This window comes from Trachypithecus francoisi, unplaced genomic scaffold, assembly GCF_009764315.1.
Source record: "Trachypithecus francoisi isolate TF-2019V2 unplaced genomic scaffold, Tfra_2.0 Lachesis_group0, whole genome shotgun sequence".
NCBI classification, from domain to species: Eukaryota; Metazoa; Chordata; class Mammalia; order Primates; family Cercopithecidae; genus Trachypithecus; species Trachypithecus francoisi.
The window spans coordinates 27,320,492-27,325,476 of NW_022681453.1; the positions used below are offsets into that span (position 1 = coordinate 27,320,492).

The following is a 4,985-nucleotide window of genomic DNA, read 5'->3' on the forward strand; positions in this document are numbered from 1 at the left end:
TAATGAAATCTAGCCTGAAGGAAATGACTCAACAATACAAAATAGCAAGAAATTCCTGATTTTTGCTCCTTTCTTTATAATTTTTCTGTATTTTTATAGGATGACCAAAGCTGTACCACTTAATGCTTTCAATGCAGATGAAGTAGTGGGGGTAAAAATCGAGCCGGGTCCCTCTCCATCTCCCCAAGTCTTCCAGAGAATGAACCACCTTTTGTCTTTATACAAAGACTCCATCTTTTCACCAAGTCACATGCCCTGGGGGCTGCATCCATTCTTAAGGGACACCTTTCTAACTTGTCCAAAAATCCTGTATAGGCTAGGATGGTATAGGTGTTGTAGCCTTACTAAATAATAACATCATAACACAGCCTCAAATGAGCTTACAGAACAAATCTGTTTTCCAACAGTGAGCAAACACTCCAACTCTTATACATAAAAGTTTGTAACAGAAAATTTACTCTGTGTGAAAACTCCCAAAGTTCAATTACTAGTTAATTCATTTCCTTTATTCATGCATGTGTCTATTCATTCAATACACATAATAAATAATTCCACTGCTGATCTAAGATATAAAGAATTTCAGAGGGAGTTCCATAAACAGTGAGGAAAAGTTAACCCATTGCTATTATATGCTATCACTGTGTGGTTACATGCATATTATTGTGATTACCCATTAATTTGTAACACTGCACTTTTAGCATGGATTGTTGAAAACTTGCTTAGTGTTTTCTGAATAGCTACTAAGAAAAAGCTAGCCTTTGATTAGCACCTAGCTCCACTGTTTTCTATTTATCCTTAGAAGAAAACCTGTGCTGAATGCTTGCCTTTGTAGCAGTTGTTAGGTTGGAATGGGGTTCTTTTGGGTAGTTGCTCAAGCTCAATAGGTCTCTATACCCAGCTCAGGCCACAGTAGCAGGTGGGTTCATTTCAATATAAATAATGTACTGAATGTCTTGTGTTGTAATATTATTCTTGCATCTTTGCTTCTGTAGGAGTTCTCTTTTTATTTCTCTTTATACCCACAACAAATGCATTTCAGAGCTTTCCAATGAGCAATTAAATACTTTGCGGACCACAGCTCTGACTTTCATGGATTCCCTTTTGGGAATCTGAGGAGGTTAGTGTTTTATGTGTTAATCATGTCAGTTCATCTTTTACATAACAGATTCATTAATCTCTCTGGTGAAAACATCCCAAACAAATCAAGCTTCCTTCTCTTCCTTTTACTTACAGGTGTTTTGGGGAGCAGTGCTAAGAAAGACTCCCCACCTTTAGTGAGAAGAGGGTAATACTGACATGAGCTTGTCATCTTGAGTGTAAGTCTTTACAAATTAACCAGGTTCACTAACTCATAGTGCCTAACAGGGTTACCAATGGACGTTGTCACAGTACCATTGAAATATTTTTCTTTTACTGCCTATTTTCCTTTCTCCTGGTAATTATATACCCATTTATCTTTTAGCCCGTTAAGTAGTATTAATTCAGTGCCCTGCTCAAGAGTTATACATGTACCTGGGTTTGAGCCAATTAGCATATCACATTTCCTGGTCACAATGATTTGTTCAGAGAAACTCTTGCCACCAGATTGGAGCCAATGAGACAGAATGAACCTTTGGCTGGCTGGAAATGCGGGGGCAAGAGCTCCCAGTCTTTTCTACTGAATATGAATGAGAAGGAGCCATCTTAGGAACACTGTGGGAGAGCCTGTCTGACAATGGTGTGTATGCAGAGATGGGGAGACAGAAGTTGGATTTGGATGGCTTTGGTTTGAGTCCTTGGGTCCAGCGATGCCTGTAGTCAGATTTGCTCCCCTGGATTTTTAGCTATGTAAGCAATTCTCATTTTGCATTGTCTAGTTAGGATTGGAACAAACAACTAATACAGTGTAGAGGGTGTGAAGAAATATATAGATAAGGGTTGAAGATGTGTTTGCTGAGACTGAGGCATCACTGACACAGTTTGGAATCCCTCCTGGTTCCCCTGCAGCTCAGGATCCCACCTCTTTGAGAAGACTTTAAAAGTTTCAGAAGCAAATTCTCATTCTAATTTAGTCCCAAGCTTGGCCAGCCCTGTCCCACTTGTAGCTACAAGGAATGTAGATAAAGTTTTAGGATCAGATCGCCATTCCTTCATAGTTCCTCCTTGTAAACAGAATTTAGGGTTTACATGATTGGAATTGTCGAAGTGACTTGTAGAAAGAATCTGGAATAAAGCTGTCTCAGCTGGGTTGTAAATTAGTGAGTCTCAATCTGGTATTGGGTGAGGTACATAATGAACTAGGATGGAGAATATGCTCAATGTAAAATTCATAGGTTACCAGATACTTTTATTTCCTACAGTTGGGTCCATCATCTCCAAATTGGTAGGTTAAAAAAAGAAATTCAGGAAAGATGAAAATCATTACATTATTTCTAAAGGATAAAAATACCAGCAAATGTTTTTGATATTATTTGGACATGTATAAGAAAGACCAAAGAGTTCCTGTTTAGTTGGATGTGCCCATATTATTCAAAACATGGTTATTTGGGTGTATTCAATGTGTGAAAATTTGTTGCCCTCATTAATATACATGTACTTTTCTGTATGTATATTTCAATACAAAGATTTTTAAAATCCCAGTTATTACAATGTCAAAACTGAATAAAATTATCTGTGTATATATATTTATTTAAATGGAATAATTTCAAAATGTAGATATGTGTCTCTTATCCCAATAATTATATGACCCAGTATATGTGTTAAATTTGGCTAAAATGTTGAGTTGTATGAGAATGTTGCATATATTTCATTTGGAGATAATTACTACAGAAATCTGAATGTGATCTTTTTTTTTTTTGTTAGATGGAGTCTCACTCTGTCGACAGGCTGGAGTGGCACCATCTCGGCTCACTGCAACCTCCGCCTCTGGCTTCTGCCTCAGTCTCCCCAGTAGCTGGGATTACAGGCGCACACCACCACATTCAGCTAATTTTTTTTTGTATTTTTTAGTAGAGATGAGGTTTCGCCATGTTGGCCTCAGTGGTCTAGATCTCCTGACCTCATGATGTGCCCGCCTTGGCCTCCCAAAGTGCTGAGATTACACGTGTGAGCCACTGCACCCAGCTGATATTAAAGTGTCTGTTGTTGGTCAGGGACCATCTAAAATAAAATCTGTAAGTTCCATCTGTTCAGATTCTTCATTTGCTTTTGTGTCTAGCTTGTAATATTTTTACCTCTTAAAAATTTTAGAATATATCTGTTAGGACAGTCTCAGCATGCCTGTCCACATTTTCACTGGAAGTCTCCTATACTACATACAATAATCTAGTAGGATTGGATTTGGCCTAGTCATTTTTAGTTGTGCTTTTAAACAGATTAGTTTATCTATTCATGATGCTGACTCCAACTTAATTCTTTGGAAGCAGGACTGGTACTACATATAAAGCACTTTATTCTGGAGTGAAGCACTGAAGAAACTGTTCTGTTGTTTCGTTGTAGCTGTTTTTCTATTGTTTAAGCATTCAAATTTGATCTTAGGAAAGGTCTTTTCATTTTTTTACCCTAATAGATATTATAAACTGAAATTTTACATTTGGTGCAGAGAGCACATTTATTATCATTTTGTCTGTCTATAATCATATCATCTATCTTTCACGTGTCTATCAAAATTACATTTTAATTCTAGTTGCATTTGTCACACTGATCTATCAAGGGAGAACCTTCTGAAAAGTTGGAGTTTTTTCTTTTTGGAACTTTGTGATGAATATTAGTGCAGAGTTGAGTTGTTTTTGTGGTTGTAGTGAGCGGTGTTTGCTCTGTGTTCCTTTGCCACTCTCCTTTGTTGCATGGCCAACCCTTTTCAGTTATAACTCTGCTGTAGGTGTGTGCTGGCACTTCACCACCATCAATAAACCATGGGTTGGATTTTTAAAAGTGTCTAGGCCTGGCACAGTGGTTCACACCTGTAATCTCAGCACTTTGGGAGGCTGATGTGGGTGGATCACTTGAGGTCAGGAGTTCAACATCAGCCTGGACAACATGGTGAAACCCCATCTCTACTAAAAATACAAAACATCAGCAGGGCGTGGTGGCACGCACCTGTAATCCAGGTACTTGGGAGTCTGAGGCAGGAGAATAGCTTGAACCTAGGAGGCAGATGTTGCAGTGAGCCAAAATCATGCCCCTGCACTCCAGCCTAGGTGACAGATCGCGACTCCATCTCAAAAAAAAAAAAAAGAAAAAAAAAGATGTCTAAAACCATTTTGTAAAAATCCACATCAGTCCCTTAAAACTTTTTTCTTTCTGTTCTTTTTGACCCCTACTTTTCCCAAACGTCAAATTTAGGATAGTGAACATTTTTTAATTTTTTTCAATTAGTACAGTGAATAGTATTTACCAGTGTCTCTAATTTTACATCGTTTCTTTTTCACACATTAAAAATTATCTCTGGCTGAGATAGTTTATATAAAATGATATATTACTAGTTTGAACACTTAAAAGGCACTCAATAAAGTTTAATTTTTTGATTAGAAAAATTCTTTTCTCATCAAAATTTTGGCTGTTTTGACCTAATGTGTATGACACTTTGTAGAAAAACTTTCCCCTCGATAGGAGGCACTCAAAGATGAGAAAAGCTAGAAATATGAGCAGAGGACTTGATTATTTACTAGGTTCCAAATATGTCAGTCATCCGTATTATGCAAAACTTAGGATTTGTGGCCTTCCTGACATCACTTGTAAAACTTTGTCCACAGAGGCTGCAAACTTTGAAGAGGAAATAGTATAGATTTGCCACAGATAATGGAAGGTAAATGATTGATATTGACAGATTTCAAGGATGATGGCCCTTCCAATCAGGACCAGTGGACCACGTAATACTTGGATCAGATAATTACCAAATGCAGTGAACACTTTTCAATTCTTATTTGATCTCCAGTCATAGCAACAACATCAAGTCAAATAAATGTTAGACTGGAAGGCTGAGTTGACAGTCTGGCTTTTACTTC

The 4,985-nt window shown here is 37.5% G+C and overlaps 1 long non-coding RNA gene across 1 annotated transcript in view; it reads left to right on the forward strand.

Annotated features, from left to right (window-relative positions):
* Positions 1 to 2,891, forward strand: part of LOC117083069 — a 50,163-nt gene extending 47,272 nt beyond the window's left edge. Inside the window, exons 2-3 of the long non-coding RNA XR_004436921.1 lie at positions 1,234 to 1,316; positions 2,842 to 2,891. This is a non-coding gene — a long non-coding RNA (uncharacterized LOC117083069). The remainder of the gene's footprint in view (positions 1 to 1,233; positions 1,317 to 2,841) is intronic.
* Positions 2,892 to 4,985: the final 2,094 nt, after the last annotated feature.